Source organism: Melozone crissalis, unplaced genomic scaffold (assembly GCF_028551555.1).
Source record: "Melozone crissalis strain CALT ecotype California unplaced genomic scaffold, PUWL_Pcris_2 ptg000111l_1, whole genome shotgun sequence".
NCBI lineage: Eukaryota > Metazoa > Chordata > Aves > Passeriformes > Passerellidae > Melozone > Melozone crissalis.
Window position 1 is genome coordinate 8,679,823 of NW_026535888.1, and position 18,638 is coordinate 8,698,460.

An 18,638-nucleotide genomic window follows, 5' to 3' on the forward strand; every position below is an offset into this window, starting at 1 on the left:
TGTAGCACTGTGGACATCAGACTGAAAACTAGGAGAAATTACAGACAGCCCAAAAGGCACTCACTGTTTAATTGCTGTTCAATAATTTATCGGCATCTAATTTTGAAACTTTTTTTTCCTATTTAAAAGTGTTGAATTGTATCCAAGCATTCACAGAGATCTAATTTAAATCTAGTCTTCTAATGTAATGTGGAGAAGGAAGCAGATCCTACAATGGTGTTAATTTTGTTCCTTTGGTGATGTCCTGTGGAGGCTGTTCTGGTAGGATCCAGCCTTACTGTATAATTGAGCCTACAGACACACAGGGAAATTATTTTGATCTCAAGCATCTTAATCTGATCTCAAATAATATTTGACTAGGAATGAGAATTACAGCTTGGGTGCTATGGCACACTAAATTAATTTCTTGCTACGGATAACACAAACATACTCTCCAGATTCTGCTTATTTCTATCTTGACATTTTAATTTGATGTTCTGCCATGATGAACAATTTGCCTTAGAATTCTCCTGCCTTAAAATAAAGGCTGTTCAAAAGTTTAAGACTTTATCTTTTGAGGGCATTGCTAGCTACATTATATTATGTGTTGCTTTGACCCTTGTCTTGGACATTCCCAGATGTCAATTTTAACTGGCAAATCATGACATTACTCTTGTGTTGCATCTAAGCCATTCTGTACCACAATGAAGAACATTTGCTTCTCAAGAAAAGAGAGAAACAAACGGATTTATACTTTCTCTAAAGAAAACTATTGCCGGACCTCTAAATATCCAAATCCAATACATTGCTCATACTTGATTTACAGCATTCCAAACACAGACTATTGAGGAAGTTAAACTTCAGTGGTCATACTCCTCCCTTTGTCTTCTATTCCTGTCTGGTGTCTCAAGTGTGTAATGTCAGAATATTCCCAGTAAGATGAGCCTCCCCACACTGCTGTGGATCTGGAATGGGATTGCAGGGTTTGATTGGGACCTGAATCGAAGATGTCTATCTGCTTCTCAGAAATGGGTTTGCCCATGTCAGCCTCTTCCAATTAATAGAATTGGTCATAAATAGCTTAAAAGTGCTTTTAAAAAAAATCAATATCTATTATGTTGGGGTTTGGGGTTTTTTTTTTCTCCAGTTAATGGAGCCAAATCATGTCCTCTCTGTTTCTTACCTGAGCAATGAACTCAGAGGGCTTTGCCTGATTATACACTTCAGGCTTTTGCTCATTATAAGGATATGGTTTGTAATTCTGTTTTAACACAAATTTTAGCTGCCCTATCTGAATGACTTTCTGGTAGTTATACAGCTCTTATAGTGCTGAGCAGAACCCTGTAGTCCCAATAACTATTGACTTTTCAGTATTTATTGTAAAGGGGATCTAGTACAAGGAGCTTAATTGGAATCAAATTTCAAGTGCTCTCCATCTTGGAAGAAGGTAGTGTTCCCATATTGCACATGTTAGCTAGGAGAGGTGAGGTGCTAGTAAGGGCTGTGGGGGGAGTGGGGGGGAAGTTAAACACCTCAGTTATAGTGGTTACAAAACAGCTGAGAAACAAAAATGTTAAAATTGTCCTCCTCAAGAACTGTAAGGTTGCATTTTGTATTTACTTCTCCCCGAATCATCATTTCTACTAGTAGTTTTAGTAAATATGTGGAGTGAGCTATTAATTTTTATAATTGAAAATCATAACAGTTAAACTCAGTAGAAGTTTATGTTTACAAGATATACCGAGTTCTTTGATTTACATGGTTTATGGCTACTCAAATTCACCTTTTAAATTTGCAGCAGTACTTTTATTTAATCCATAGATAAGGTGTGCTACAGCTTACTTGAATAGTGGTGTGTGCTGAACTTGAAGAACTTAATGAAATGATGGAAAAATTATCAAGCAAAGATACTGTAGTACAGTGGAAAACTGCCATGCCTGACTCAAAGGAAGAATTTCTCAGCACAATTTGGACATCTAGTTAAAAAATAAATTTAAATTTACTCTCGTGCATTTCTTTTGATTGTTTCTTCAATATAACTGACCAAAATCCTCTATAATATGTTGAAAATGGATTTCAACTTGCACACCAATATTCAGCTTTTATGGGTGTCCTGCTGGCATTGGAGGAGGAGCCATGAAATGGAGTTTTAATAATCATTTGATCACTCATTTATAGCAGTTGCTTAAATGTCTGTATTGATAAGGTGTTTGACATAAGAAGCAAGTTACCAGATTCCTAGCAGTTCCAAAACTCGAGCAAAATACTTTACTGTGTTATTATATACTTAATTTCACTTTATTAACAACTTAGTTTACTAAACTCAACTTAAAATTTTACTATTGCATTCAACAGAGTTTGCATTTTTTCAAAGTGTTTTCTAGCAATTGTTTATTTTTAAATCTCAGCTTCTGTAGTCTGATTATTAAAGAATGAAAACTGCATTGCTTAAACCTTTCCAAAATAAACTCGAAGTAGAAGATCACCGCATGATTTTGGTGACTCTGTATAAAAACCTGACCACTTTTTGTCCCTTCTATGTTTGGACATTAAACCCATTTCTATAATTTGAACTCCGCAGAAAAAAAAATACAGAGGGCACTCTTATTATAAGGCTAGGAGAGAAATAAATGTGAAATGCTGAGCAAAAAGCCTTAAACCTCTCAAAAACATTTAGTACCAAGACCCAAAGACCCAACTGAATGAATGTATTTTCAGCAAGAATTGTTAGCCAAAAGTGCTGGTGGCCCATCCATAGAACAGCAAGGAGCTCTCCTAGAAATCTGTCATCAGCAATCTTTGATCATGCATGACTTGAGGTGGAGTATGTGTGTGATGAAGGATTGCTTGTAAGGTGGAGGTTGTCAGTGGAGTTCTGTCATTCGTGTGACCTCTGTGAGTAGCTCAGAGCCTTATAGAAAGAGTGTACCACGTTGTGTTCCTGTTTTTTCTAAAACAGCAACAAAAAGAAGTTAGAGCTTCTGTTAACTTAGAACTTGAATGAAGCTGTTGTAGTCTATTGGCTTAAATTGTCCTTCGAAACCCAGAGCAGTTCTGTTGAGCATGTATTAGTTGATAAAATATGTAGAGTAGGGAGAAAAAAATCATTTGTACTAAAGGGAAAACATAAGAAATGATGAAAATAGTCAAGGTGGATCTGCGATACTTGGTATTGATCAGGAACTTCTGAAATTTTAGAACAGGAGAATCCCTCTGAAGAAATGTTGTTTTAACAACTTGGAGGTTACCAGAAGCTCTGAAAGACAGTTCAGAATATATTTTCTGATGTCCAGAAATCTGCAAGTGTCAATTTTGTATTTTAACTCCTTCCTTTTACCTGACTATCAGGGAAGCGTGGTTGAGGCTGACCTGACATGTCATGATGTCGACTTGCTAGGTGGGGTTCGCAGGGGACATTAACCTTGGAGTTCTAGGTAAGAAAACTTTCTTTCTCATTTCCTTCAGTAAGATGAAAGGGTTGGTGTGGGAGGAGGGAGGATATGAGCTCCACAGACCTGAGCACTGGAATAGCTTTCAAAATCTTCCATTACCATGGAGAGATTGCAAATGTGGAAGGTAAAAGTTGAGGTTAAATCTGTCCATGTTCAAGAGAGGCATATGGTATAGGTTCTTGAAATTAGTTTGAAAATAAAGATGACTTGCACTTCAGAAGAAAGGTGGATGCTCTTTTAGGAGTGCTGGAAGCATAAAACATTTTGAACATTTAAATTTTTCCTCTCTAATTAAATCCAGGTATGGGTTGGATTTCTTTCCCCACCTGTGGAAAAGCAGAATTTGCAGCACACTTCTTCAAAGCTTAAGAATGCTGTTAAGAAAAATGTCCAAGTAGATCTCTGGAAAATAATAAAATTTTGCCTTGGAAATAACAAAACTGGCATATCATGAGTTTGAATCATTTATGTATTAAACATGATAATGCTTAGAAGTCATTAATCAAGAGAGAATGGCTTTTGTACCAAGGGACAGCTGTAGTTGATCCCATTATAAAATCCCACTGGATTTTAATATTCATCTCTTTTTGTGGAGGGCATATGTTGATTCTAGACAAACATAGCAAAAGCTGAAGAACAGGTTTGCAAATCAAATACTTGGACATGTTGAATTCTTCATGGCACCTGCTCATCTTGCACCTTTCCTCAGCCAGCAGACTTGTCTTTTCCTGCTTGTTCATGCAGTACTTGGAAAGGAGCAGAGGAGTTGGAAAAGCTTACTAGGCTAGAGGAGCATTCCAGGTGCAGTCATTGTTTACCATGGGACTGAATAGCATGCCAGTTGTGACAACATCTGCAGAAGAAATGTGCCTGGTGAGTACAGGTATTTTGTAAGGAATTTTCAGAAATGAAGTATTTGTTTCATTCCAGATAAACCTTACTCAGCATACCACGACTTGAGAACATTATGATCGCACAGAGTCATCAATGTTGTTTCACTTGAAGGATCATAAACAGAAAAAAGAGGATCTCTTAATTCTGGAGTTTCCAATCTGCATGTCCCATAGATAGTGAGTGTAGTAGGATGTGTTGCACATGCTCAGGTGGTCTCTAGGAAAGGAAGCAGAGGGCAAGGTCCTTACAGGAGAAAAAGCAACTGAATGGATTGGCTTTTGCACATGTGGAATTTGGAGATAGCTGGAAATAACGGGAATGGGACATGCTCCTTTCATAAAACATCAGTCTCTTATCAGTGAAGTTCATGAGTTTAAAACACAATGTCAGTAGGTATTTATGTAATCATAAGCTGCCAAATTGCATTAAAGGAAAAAAAAAAGGGAAAAAAGAATGAAAAGCAGACCAAATTCCAGTTCTACCCTCCTTGCTTCAGACACAAGCTTCACTTTTTTCCTTCTTTAGCACCAGTGAGTATACAGTGTTCTCATTGGATTCTCCAGTTGAACTTCTGTAGAGCTTGTGTAAGTGTAGGATACACAGGTTTTTCTCTCTCTTTTTTTAAGTCTTCACAGCAACCTGTGAGAGGTGATTGTATTTGCATTTTAATTTCGAGGAATGAGCACCCATTGTATCAGCGCCTGTTCACATGACATTATTCTTTCTGACATACCTTCAGACATTTCACATTTGGTGTGCAGAAGGTGCATAGCCATCTGGAATTTCAGAGGAGATGTGGTGTAAGCATTAATTTCATGATAGGAGAGGAATCTGATTCTGAAGAGCATTCAGCTGTCTTAGCAATGGATGCTTCTTTCTGTTCTGGAATTCCCTGCTGTGCTGCTTTAACTGCTGCAGGAAAAGAGAAGTGAAATGCTGCATGGGCTAAAAGTCCTGTGATTAAAAATACTTGCAGTTCTTAAAGCCAAAACCAACCAAAAAACCCAAAGTCCCAAACAAGGAAAGACAGCCTGGCTGTGCCCACAGCACCCTGGGGACTGGGCACCTTTTCCTGCTCTCCCTGGGAAGGGCAGAGGAGTTGTAGTGGTGTCCTTGCAGGTAGGTGGTAGCTGGTCCTGTTTGGGAAACATCCAATAATGCAGTTCAGGAACAGCTGGATCATTTTTCAGTAAACTGAAATGAATTATTGGCAGGGGTTGCTCTAGTCTGACATCAGTTCTCTGAGGCCTCTCACCAAAGTTTGCTGTGTGCCACTCCAGGAATAGGAAAAGAACTGTGAATTCTTTTTGCTTTCTCTTTTTGCTGGAATGGGCAATTTTCAGGTATTTTATAAATCTGCTCATGCTGCAGTAGGTGTTCTCTTCCCACCTTGGAAGTGTCCTTGATGCAGTATCAGGAAGGTCAGAGTTGAAAGGGCTGTGGTGAGGGGTTCATAGGGCTCTTCTGGGAATCCAGAGATCTTGTACAGTGCTAAAAATAAGGCCAGGAGAATATTAGCACACTGGCATTCTGCAAGTCAAGTTCAACAGGGTCAAAAACTGGAGGAGTGTAGATCATAAAAAGGTCCTTTAATAGCCAGAGAGCTGAGCAGTAGCTCATAAATAAGGACAGTCATGCTTATCCCATTGTGCTTACTCCAGAAATTTGAGCAGCCACCTTTATTCTCCTGTTTCCAAATGGTTCTGGATTCAGTTTAAAATTTTTCGTGGACACAGCTTTAAAGATGACTCTTAATCATAACCATTTCTGTCAAATTTGGTTTTCTGCCCTGCCAGTTTTCCTTCATCTGTTATTTAAGGGTTCACTACAAAAACCCTATTAATGAATACCTAGTCAATCTTTATGCCATACATGTTATTTTTGATTTCTGTAGCTTTGATTTTCAAACTGCTGTACATTTGCAGGATGCCAATACATTGCATTACATCTAATAAGCAGTCTGTAGGCTTTTTGATAGAGCATTGCTGAGCTGAACAAACAGGTCAGAGACAAAATTCAGTTTGTGAGTCTGTAGCAGTTCTCCTGGTGAACTTGCTAGCAAGATTTCTCAGCTGCTTCTCATTCAGATCCTAAGTGATACTTGACCATCAAGCAGTTCTTGCTACTCTCATGCTGGACAAACCAATGATTATGAGTGGAGACATTGAATTTAAGGTTCCTGAGAAATGAGGATGCTTAAACCCTTAATGGTAGCATTGTAGCTTCTCACTTCTACTCCTCCTTTCCTCTCCCATTGTTGGTTGGATGTTCACCTGTACTTGTCTCCTTATGTAGAGAGAAAGAAGAGAAAAGCATTTCCAGCAGTGTCTTGGATGTGTTGAGCCAACAAGCTCCTGGTGCAGATGCAAAGCTCTGTTGCAAGGTTTGAGATTTTTTTGAGTGGACCTTGCTGTTTTTCAAATTATTTTTTTGATGTGGTATGTAAAGGTAAAAATACTGAAGGATTCTTCAAATTTCTTTGATATTATTCCTTACCTACCTGAAGTATGAGAACTTGAGTTACTAATTTCATCAGCATTTTTAGATGATAGATGTTGCAGAGAACTGTAGGCATGCACTTAGGAGCTAATTTGCTCATAAAATCATTTTATGCCAAAACCATTCATCATTCATCATGTTTGTGAAGCATTAGAACATATATTTTCTTTAATGTTCTGGTAAACATTAAATCTTCTCTATGTTTCTTTCATGGCAGTTCACAGAAAATAAATGTGCTTTTTTCCCCTGTCCTTTTTTGCTTGACTGACTCTTGGTTGTAAAGTTTTAGCTTTTTCTCTCATGTCAAATAGATGTTTTCTTTTATGTGCCTTAGGAGTGGGTTCAGAAGGGTTTGCAGTGTAGCATGTAAAATCTAAAGGTCACAAATTAAATCTATTTCACTGAGCCAAAGTGGGGTCAGTGCAGTGAAGGCTGCACCTTCCCACTGTGGGAGGCTCTGTGGCCAGAGAGGTGCCTCCACCAATGTAGGTTATCTTTTTTCTTTCATTAGAAATAGCTTGAAAAATCATTTTAGCAGCTAGGCTGAGATTTAAAATAGAAGCAGCTAAAGAACATCAAATGTGTGGATGTATCAGTAGAAGTTGCTGAAATGAGATACAGATGTGCAACTACTTGAGTAGCTCTTTGTGATTTTTCTGGTGTGAGATGTGTGCAGTGTGGGATGGGCAGTGTTTATTTACACATCTGGAAGAGCACTCATGTGCTTGCTCACTCTTAATTATCTAATCACTCTGCTGTGATTAACTCCACCCCTTATTTGACTGAGGAATAAGTAGTAATGGAAATTTGCATTTCAGGAGTAGATGAAAAGCAGCTCTTCTGTTCCAGCAAAGTCTAGACTCTAGCATAAAGGTTTAGAGTTGAATTTTGTGGGAATAATCATCCTTCTTCTCTATATTCTCAGAGGCAGCACTTCAAATGGTTTTTTCCTTTAACTTCAGTAATTATCACTCAATTGAACTTTTTATACTGATTCTCTGTTTTCTGTTCTCTAATTATCCAAAGGCCATGTATTTGAGTTCTTGGGATTGAGGTGTGGTATCCTGACTTTCCATGAGGATTATTTCTTCAGGGTAGAACTTTTTGGCATTCTGAAGAAAATTGGTCTATTTTATGTTAGAATTGTCTTGTTTGAACTGTCAAGTGCAACTGAAAGCCTGAGTCTGCAGATAGGATCTGAGCAGTTCCTACTGACACAGGCTATTTTAGTGTTGCTTTTATGTGAACAAAGGGTGCAAGTGAATTAGCTCAGAAAGTTTTCTACTCAATATTTCTACAGAATGATTGACCTTGGGGAAAAGAGGGGACATCAGACATTTAGGAAAGCAGTCAATAGAGGCTAATGCATAAAATCCAAATCCAAAGTAACAACTTGCTTGTAGGCTGGGTAGCCAGGAGAGGAGCAGGAAGTGTTAACACTAAATAACATCTCTGCTGTCTTCTGTGGCTGTTTCAGTTTGAGCTTGAAATGCAAAGAAGTCGTGTATTTTGCATCTTTTAAACCATTGTTTATTTCTTACAAAGCCTCTAGTAATAAGTTAATTAATCCAGGACAGACCACAAGGATGCTTGGTGTAACTTTTTTTTTTTAATTTAAACATGCATGCTTTTCAGATACTGAGCTGGATCTGGCCATAGAGATTGTGAGCTTTGCTCTTGATGTAACAGAAACATGGGGTACATAATTCACATTGATTCTCTGTTGTCATGTACAACATATACTGTGTTGGTAGGTGAAAATTAGATAATGATGCCTGAATTGATTAATCCCCTGGGCATGGAGGAAGTGTAGTGTATAAATATGTAAGAAGACTTCCAGGAGGAAGTGTGGGATTGGCAGAGCCAGGTGGATCTCAAGCAAAGCCAGACTCCTTTTTGATGCACAGAGCCTCTGCTTGTGTTAGCAAAAAATTCTTCTCTGTTCCAAACTGAGACCACAAAACCTTTAGTGAGAAAAAGCCCCACAATCAGACTTTAATACCAAGAGCCTGAGAATGATTGCAGTTACTTACAGAGATAGGATTGCTTGATGAAAATTGAGATGTAAGTGTGATTAGATGTTCATTTGCTTGTTACACTCTTGAGTTCAGTCCTGTCATTAAAACAGTTCAGCCAGTGCAGGTGTCTCAGTGCTGCTGTCAGAAGATGGCTGCTGGCAGAATGAAAAGAGAAGAAAAAGCCTATGGCTGTGTAAATGCGCACTTTTTTCCCCCCCTCTCTATTAGTTGTCTAAATAAGCTATTTTAGAAACTTTGGTTATTAACAGCAATCAGAAATCAGGCTCTGAAGAGGTTAAAACTCATTTTTATATCTTAGTACACAAGTGCCTGGACTCCTTTATCTACTAATAATGTTTTAGCTTCCATTCTCATCTCATAATCCCTGAGGAACATGCATGATGCCATATGAATTGAGTTGGTAAGTTACCTCTCCTTGTCTGTGTGGAGAAGTTTGCTTGCTGGCTTTCCTGAAATGATTTCAGGACTTCGTTTATGCCATCTGCCATTGTAGCCTCTGCACACACACAAGGATTCTAAAGCTGTGACACAGTTTGAAATCAGTTGGAGCTTGGATATTCTTTTAAATTTACAAAAATCTAGCAAAATTGCTGTTTCCCTGTAGGTAACTCTTGGCTTGTGGCAATGCTTTGGGTTCTGGCCTGCAGGGCAAAGCTGCTCTTCACTGCTTGGCTGATGTCTGGCAGAACAGGAAATGTGGAAAGGGATTACTAGAGCACAAATATCAATCACATTCTGGATTTTTGGGCTGGTACCATGCTCTTAAACTTGTTAGAATAATACCTGGAATAATCAAGATATGCTCCACTACTTAAATCAAGTTTACTTTTAGCCCAGTGGTTCTTTAATTGAAACTGCTCAGGCAAAACTTATTTTTGAAGTATTTATAATTGCTTCTTAGAAACTTCAGCACCATGTGGACTGAAGGAATTTGGGCATACCAGTAGATGGCTTCTCAGTGGCCCTTTACAACGCTACAGTGGGGGAAAAAATTAAAAAAACAAACAAAAAAAACCTGGCAAGTAGAGAAGTTCGACAGAAAATTATACGACTCCCTAGTTTCTTTTCAATATTTATTGTTACATTTTTTGAATATTTTTCCTTTTCTGGATTTAGGCTTTGTCCCTCTCAATCTCTTATGGTTCATCATGCACCAGTAGTCAGCATGGTCAGAAGGTTTGGCTCATATTTACCTCACAGTTTAGGACTCATTGCAAACATTTAAAAGGAAAAAAAAAGAGAAACACATATTCACGTCTTCCTGGTTTTCTGTACTTTAAATTGAAGTGATTAGGAAGCTGGGTTTTAATGTGCTTTTAGTAGAGGTGAGATAGAGAAGTGTGTGTGTAACTGCTCATTATATTTGTCTGAAAACATCTTTTTGGGTGTCACCTGACTCAGTGCCTTCTCAGGTACCTGCTGCTTTGCAAGGCTCAGGTGGAATATTTGTGAGCCTGACACAACAAGAGAGGCAGAGGAGGATAAAAATCAATTGTGTTCTCAGAAGTGGAGCTCAGTGCCTGCTTTTTCCACGTGTGATTTGGGTTGGGAGAAGAATTGAACCAAACAATTCTGGTGTTTTATCCATTGATACCTGGTGAAGAGCAGCACAGAGCTGCATGACCTGGCTGAAGGAGGGCAGCCCTTGGGAGCTGGGGACAGGTAAGGCTTGGTGCAGCTTTTCCTTGCTCAACCCTTGCTGTCTTTGTGCTTTATTTATGTCTGCAGCCTCTCTCTCTTTGCTCACAAAGGTGTCAGGCCCCAAACGCCTGCATCCTTTCCAGTTTCTCTTAGGGAACTCCCTGACCAAAATCCAACAAAAATTGTAGCTTTGCCTGCAGCTTTTCAGCTTTCATATGTTTTGCCATGGAGGTCTGTGCTTGTCTGTGTTTCCACTTCATGTGTGACCCTTTCTCTTTGGGCTTGGACCTTTTCCCCTTTTCATGATGGCTCTTCAAGGCTTGGTCTTCCATCCTCCTACTTTGCTTACATTTACAATAAGTAAAATATTTTCAGTCCTTGTGTTGATTTTGGTAGGTTTTGTCCATCACTCAGAGCGCGGGGTAATGTCTGAGATGTAGGTGATGTAGTAGGTGATGTTTGAGGTGTTGTTAGAGGTGATTCTACTTCACTGACTCTGAAAACCTTCCCATTCCATTGAGGTGTTCCATCTCTGTAGTGCTGCCTTCCTAACAGTGCTGAGTTGAAGAGTTTCCATCTTCCAGAGGTAAGAGGAGGGATGAGATCAAGCCCTTTTTGGCTTTGTGGTTTTGCTCTGTTGTCTGAGCTCTTTCTGATACAAATTGCATGTCTTGTGACCCAACAGTTTTAGGTGCAGAAATCAGCTTGGTTTGAGTGAGCTTTATATCCACACACTGATGGCAGGACCCCATCAACCTTCCCAGCTTCTTGGAACAGTTATTTGTTGGTTGCATTCATTTGAGGGGAGTGATTTTCCTCTGGGTTCTTTGATCTCTGGTCTCTGGCCTGGCTTAGCTTATACCTCTTGCTCTCTTCAGGCTTCATTCATTTTTTAGAGAAATAGGATGATCACAGTTCTTGAATCTTAAAATCTCTAGTTTCTCTGGACTTGGCTGTTTTGTATTCATGGTTTTTGGCTGTTAGTCTTAGGAAATGCTCTTGGGAAGTGTGGTTGTGCTCTGCCTCCTGCAGTGGCACCTTGCTGGTGACACCTTGACAGGTATCATCTCTTACACTTGCATAAACAACACAAAACCTTGCAGCCTGCTTGTTCATCATTCATGTGAGCACATCAAAGTCATTTAGGACTTTAAATCCTTGCCTTTTCTTAAAAAAAGAGTCAGCAAACACCAGTTAATGTCACTGCTGCACAATGTTGTGAATTGCCTGAGCAGATGTTAGTGAAATGACTGTTGCATTTTATTTCATCTGCAGGATGTTCAGGTTGATCCATCTCTGAACAGCTTCTCTCTCCTTAATGGCCAGTTTGGAAAAGATGATGATCTGTTCCACAATAGCTGGGATTTCTTTTTATTCTGCTTGCTTAAGAGAAGCATCTAAAATATAGCAGGAGGAACAGAATTTAGAAGAAGAAAGCCTTACCACTAAAGTCAGGAAACATGGATATTCATTACTTACCATGGACCAAACCTCCAAACTGGTATTCAGAAACTGAAGTGTAAAACCAGCTGAAATCAGCTCTGGCAGTGTGTCACATTTCCTGTAGTGAGCTGAAGCAGAGGCTCAGGTGAACATCACCTGCATTCTTGTTTCCAGCTTCAGTCCTAAGTTTTACCTTACAGATAATTGATGCAAAGAGTTGCAGCTTATTTTGAAAAAAAATCCAGTAAGGATCTTTCCAAGTCTACCTCAGCAACTTGGGATATTTGGTGACATGTGAAATAGGTGATTTTGCTTCATTTACCTTTGGCATTATAGAGAGGCAGGAGGATGGTGTAACACCTGCCCATGCTGACTGCAGTTCTGTAAACAGTGTGTGTGAAAGTTGATTCACTATTTGCATATTGATATTACTACCTAACACTCTCAAATTATTCACCACAAAGAGCCTTTCCTGAGATTGTGAATTCTGTTTTATTCATGTTTGCTGCTTTTGTATCTGCTGAATGCCAGCTCCCTCTTTTCCATGGGGTAGGATTGCAGGATCTGTGCTCTTTGTTTTAATAACTTTCTGCTCTTTGAAATGCCATTATTTCTGGTCTGTTTTTAGATGATGAAGGATAGACACTGTGATGGGCACTAAAGCATGGACTTGAAGTGTGCACTCTGGTGGCAGGTACTCCTATCTGATCCCCTGGTCTGGTGTGTCTGAGGAGGGCTTAGGTGCTGTGTGTCTTAGCTGTGGTTTTCTCCATTTATTAATTTCAGTGTTGATTGAAATGTTTGTCTTTATTTATAGCATATCCAACAGCTGTGTTGCCACAGAGAAGGTAAGTTTAGAGCTGGGGGTGAAGGGGTTGATAAGCTCTGGATAGTTAATCTGTTTGTTTTTTTTTTTTAAATACAATCCTTAAAGTTTATAGACAGATTTTGGATGTTTTGAGTATTTTCTTGGAGTGTCCTGATGCTTAAGATCAGACAGAAAACCATTGTAAGCAAAATCAAAAGAAATTTTTCATGAAGAAAAATTAATTCTGAATGTTGGTTTGGGAGCTGATGGTGAAACAAATGGGAAGTTGTGATCTTGGACATTAGACAGCTGCTAAAGCCATTACTAAATAAACAGAGCATTTATTATATATTTTATGGGGAGGAGAAGAGATTAATTTGAGAATTAGATTTTTAACCATTCTTGCAGTGTTTATTTGTCCTGTAAGATACAGACACAGCAAATTCACCAGTCTGTTCAGTGAGATATTTTTCCTAATTATTTTCCTGATTGAGAATTAGTGTTAATGTCACACTTGTTGCTGGAAGCTATTGAGCTGGTCATGCTCATTTTTCTCTGCTGAGCTCAGTGAGTTTTGCTCTCCACTCTGTGATGGAGGATTGCTGGTTGCTGTTAGCTGTGCTTTAAAGACAAGAATTCCTGGGTTTGGTCAAGTTTAGGACATGTTTGTTCTAAAACCTAATAAAACCATTAGCTAATATATATCTCACTTCTCTGATGTGGGTTATAAGGGACTTGCCTGTCAATACATCTGAATTATTTAATTACATCTGGATGTCTTCCTTAGCTAACAAAGCAAACAGTCTCAGATATGCTTTGCTAGGCAGAATCATGTATAGACAGCAAGGTTTTATTATCTGTGAGGAAAAATGCATTATAAGAACATGAAATCTAGATGACCTTGACTGAAAACAAAGAAATAAAATTTTATGAGATACAGTATATTAATGCCCTAACTTGGATGTAGGAATTCCTGAGCAGTAATTTTGTTTTAAGTGCCATTAAAGCTCTGTGTGCAATCTGTACTTCTGCAGGAAATGTGAAATATCCCAGGGACTGGCTGCCTACCTGAAGGACCCCAATATCTGCCTTTGATGGCAAGTGACCTGAGCATTGCTGTGCCCATGGGAGCAGTTCAGGTGGGTGTGTTACCTGTATTTGCTGACTTTTCTTGTTCTCTGCATTGTACCAGAAACTGCACGTGTCTTGTACAATCTGTTTGGCCCTCTTGTAATGTCTGGTTTTCCTAATAAACATCTTTTGAAGTCTTTGCTTTGTGGCTGATTTCCAAGGCTCCAAGTTCCCATGTGTTAGGTACATCCTTCTGATGTATTCTTTGGATCATGCAGGGAGGAGAAGAGAAACTCATAAATGCTTCTTTTGAATAAAAATCTTATTTGAAGCTGCTGTGTCCACACAAGACCTTCACTAGTATTTTCTATGTTTTGAATATTTTCTTGGAGTGTCCTGATGCTTAAGATCAGAACAGGGTGGTGTGATGTTGCATTCAATCAAAATTCAGTGAATTTCTCCTATTATGGAAAAAGTTTATCCTGTGAATAACCAACAGAAAACCATTGTAAGCAAAATCAAAGAAATTTCTCATGGAGAAAAATGAATTCTGAATGTTGGTTTGGGAGATGATGGTGAAACAAATGGGAAGTTGTGATCTTGAGCTTTTATTCCTGTGAAGTCCCAAATCCTATGGGGAAACTTCAGCCCCATGAAGGTGAACTACCTTGTGCTTACATGAATACCAAGAGTTGGCTTCATCCTGCCTTGCTGGTTTTTGATTCAAAGGAGGACTGAGAAGAGAGTAGAATGCACCCAATGGTGTGTTTTCAATATTCCTCCATTTGGTTCTTTCCAGGGAGGATGGAAGGCAGCTTGTGTGCCCATGCAGATCTGGTTTCAAGTGGTGAAAATCTGTGTGCATGTGTGTATTGACTTCAAAATCCCTTTTTTTTTTCTATGGCACGTCATGGAGATCAGTTTGGTTTTGTTTATCAGTTCAGCTGGCAGGCATTACCAGAATCCCTCAGAAATACATTGGTTTTTCCTATGCTTAATCCTTTTTACATGCAGCATTGTACTAATCTTGCTGAATAGCAGGAATGTAGTTTCCTGACAACAGCTACTGCAGAAGTGTAAATTAAGAAGCTGGCATGAGGTTATTTTGGAGACTTGGCCATGAAAACAGAATTAGAGTTAATCCTATAACAAATATGTTTGGCAACTTCAAAAAACATCCTAAACCAAACATGTTTGGCAACTTAAAATCCAAAATGATGTTTGATTCAGCTCTAACCCTCCTCAGACAAACAAAACCTTCTCAAATGTCTCATTTTGGCCCATTGTGGTGTCAGTGCTGTGTGTGCAGTCCCTGGGCACAGGCCCTGGTGTGGCCTGGCAGGCAGCTTTGCTCCCTGGGAACAGGGTGGTGTGATGCTGCATTCAATCAAAATTCAGTGAATTTCTCCTATTATGGAAAAAGTTTATCCTGTGAACAACCAAGCAAATCACTTTCATGGCGAGAGAAGAGACAATTTTCAACTAGGACTGGCCTGAAGGAATCCCTGGCTGCAGATGAGGAGCCATTCCCAGCCCTGCAAGTCCACCAGAACAGGAATAAACTTCTTTATGTTTGTGTTTGATTGTGTGAATTCCTGCTTTTTCCAAAGGCTCCTGTGAACTGGAAATGAATCTGGTGTGTAATTTGTATTTGTGTGAGCCCCTCCTGCAGTGCTGCATCCCCCTCTGGGAGGTCCCAGCACAAGGAGGACAAGGAGGGCTGGAGCCCCTCTGTTCTGGGGCCATTCACCTGGAGAAGGTTTGGGGGACACCTCAGAGCCCTTTCCAGTGCCTAAAGGGGCTCCAGGAGAACTAGAACTGAGTTACATTCTCAGTATTTTATTTTGCCCCCAACAATTTAACTTGACCATTCATAGACAAAATTCTTCATGGTGTGCAGTTCTCGTGTTTTAAAAATTAACAAGCAGCTCTTTACAGGTGATTTTATTGCCACCTGCTGGAGTTCAAATTAAAAGTCAGATTTTTTTAAATATGTATTTTGTCTGCCTGAAATGTCCTTGGATGAGGGCAGGTGCATTAGAGATGTACTTAAAGAAATGCAGGCTAACCTGTCCCTTAGCAAAGCACTCATTGACTCATCTTGTTTGTAAAGATAAACTGAGAAAACAACTGGAAGCCAATATTTGAATTTTATCTTTATAAGGAAATCAGAAAAATTTGGCAGTAGACAGAATTGGAAAACAGCTTGCAAATGTGGTGCTGTCAGCTGAGGTGGCAGATGTAGCCTGGAGTGGGGACATCACAGAGCCAGGACAGTGCTGGGAAACTGGGACCTCCAGCTCCAGAAACAAATGTTTCCACACAACTGCAGCAGCCTTGGTGATAATTTTGGGGATTTTTGCATTCCTGGGCCTGCCTTTCATCCAAGAGGAACTTTGGAATGGAATTGGACAACTCTGCAGTATAAATTTGTTACTGATCCTTTCTCCTGAGCTCTGCTGCTCTGAACTCCGCTGGTCAGACTGTGCAGGAGCCAGCACTGCTGGCGGCCTGGGTCGCTGGGAGTTGGTTGTGTCAGTGCTGATGATTTTTGGGTGGAAGATGTGCCTGCAAAGCACACCCTAGCCAGGATCACTAAAAATTAGCTCCTCCCATTGTGACCTGGGGTGCACCAGGAAAATGAGTGCAAAGTTTCCTTTGGCATGGGGGGCTTGGAGGAACCTGACCCACCTGCAACTGATGTAAATATTAAAATAAACTAAAGGACAGCAGGTGACAGTGATTATTTTTGTGTTGATAATGTCATGGACTGTCAGTTGTGCTCTAATTTAAACATGTGCCCTGTGATCACTCCCAGTGCTCCAAATATTTCTGCTTGGTTTCTGCCTTAGACTTCACTGTTTCCACTTCTAACTTCTGATGTTTTTTTCCTGTATTTTCTCTCTATGCAGCTTCTTTTTGCTTTATGATGAACTGGATTTCCTACAGAGCCTTGCAAAACATGAAAAAGAATAAAATCTCTTTGGTCATGACTTCCCCAGAGCTTTACACACCTCAGGTTTTAGCAGGAGTTAGTAAACACACATCCCTCAGGGACTGGGTTGGTTTGGATGAGGAGGGAGCACAGAGGAGGCCACAGAGATGCTCTGAGGGTTGGAGCATCTCTGCTGTGGAGAAGGGCTGGGAGAGCTGGGGCTGTTCATCCTGGAGAAGGCTCCAGGGAGACCTCAGAGCCCCTTCCAGGAGAGCTGAGAGGGACTGGGGACAAGGGGGAATGGCTTCCCACTGCTGGAGGGCAGGGTTAGGTGGGATATTGGAGAGAATATGTTCTCTGTGAGGGTGGGCAGGTCCTGGCACAGGGTGCCCAGAGCAGCTGTGGCTGCCCCTGGATCCCTGGCAGTGCTCAAGGCCAAATTGGACAGGGCTTGGAGCACCCTGGGACAGGGGAAGGTGTTCCTGCCCATGGAAAGGCCTTGGAGCCACAGTGGGAGGTGTCCCTGCCCATGGAGAAGGGTGCAATGAGATGATCTTTAAGGTCCTTTCCAGCCCAAACCATTCTGTCACTGTATGTGGTACAGGAGCTCTGGGGCTCTCCTGGATGAGGAAGGCTCTTGGAGATCTGGAGTGTGTTGTGCATTTTTAGGACAAATGCATAAAGCAGCAAGAACAAGGCCATGGCATTCTAGGGCACATGCTGTGCTGCAGGGTGGGAATGGGACCACATCTGCTTTCCAGAGCTTGCCCTGCCTTGGCACAGCCTGCACCCTTCCTCCATGGCCTCCCTTACTGGAAAAGAGCTTTTGGAGCTGGGGGTCACTGGCCCTGCTCAGGTGTGGTCCTTGTCAGAACCAGGACATCTCTCTGTCTGTCCTGGAGGGCTCCAGCCCCTGCCAGGGGGCTCAGAGACCCTGGCACAGAGCCCAGGACACACCTGGGGCTTTGATTATGATTATGACCCATGGGGCAAATTACCACCTTTATGTGAAGAATTGCAAGTCAAGAGAGTTTAAGTAGAATAATAGTTTGTCACAGAGTGAAAAAATAGATTTTTTAAAGTTTTTAGAATGGGGGCTCAGGGTCCCAAGACAGAAGAATTTGAGCCTGCCTTGTCCTTTTTCCTTCTTCCTAGCCTCCATGTTCTAAGTGATGGTGGCATTTTTAGATTATTAGAGTAGAAGCTCACTGTCTAACGTAGGTGATAGGTATTGAGAAGTTATTGTAAATAATGTACAGGTAGTTTTTAGTATAAAATAATAACACCAGTGTGCCTTAACCTGACCGGCCAGACAGACCTCAGCAGGTCAGAGAAGGAATTTTATAGATAAGAAACAATAAACAACCTTGAGAACTCCCATCATCCCCTCTGTGAAACCACCCACATCCACGGGACAGCTCTTCCACCTGAGCATTGTCTGCTCTGAGGATCTGCCTCGGTATCTGTCTGCCAGGGCTGCTGTCATTGCCTCCCACATCTGAGTCCTGTCACTGAGCTCCCTCCTACATCAAACCTCGCAGAGCCTTCAAGGGAGGTCTTCACTCTGAAATTCTGTGAAATCTGTGCCCTGGCTGGGAACCTACAGCTCTGCCTGCCTTTTCCTGGCTCCTTGCACCCCTGTGGGGCAGCAAGTGCCTCTGATCAGATTTGAGGTCCTGAGGCCCCTTGAGTGCATTAAAAATGCTTGGGGATTAATGAATTAATGATGCAATTGCCCTCATCTTCCTTGTGCAGTGTGGGAATGGTTTATGCCCTCTGTGTACCTGTGCCTGGGCAGGGGAGCTGATTCCCAGCCCCTCATCCCCAGCTCACAGCTGGGCTCCCTTGAGCAGCCCTGGAGGAAATTCCTGCTGGGG

At 40.7% G+C, this 18,638-nt stretch overlaps 1 long non-coding RNA gene across 1 annotated transcript; it reads left to right on the forward strand.

Annotated features, from left to right (window-relative positions):
• Nucleotides 1-249: 249 nt before the first annotated feature.
• Nucleotides 250-15,169, forward strand: LOC128948067 (uncharacterized). The gene is made up of 3 exons (XR_008484082.1): nucleotides 250-3,413; nucleotides 4,176-4,304; nucleotides 12,576-15,169. It is a non-coding gene; the product is annotated as an uncharacterized LOC128948067 (long non-coding RNA).
• The last annotated feature ends 3,469 nt before the right edge of the window (nucleotides 15,170-18,638 follow it).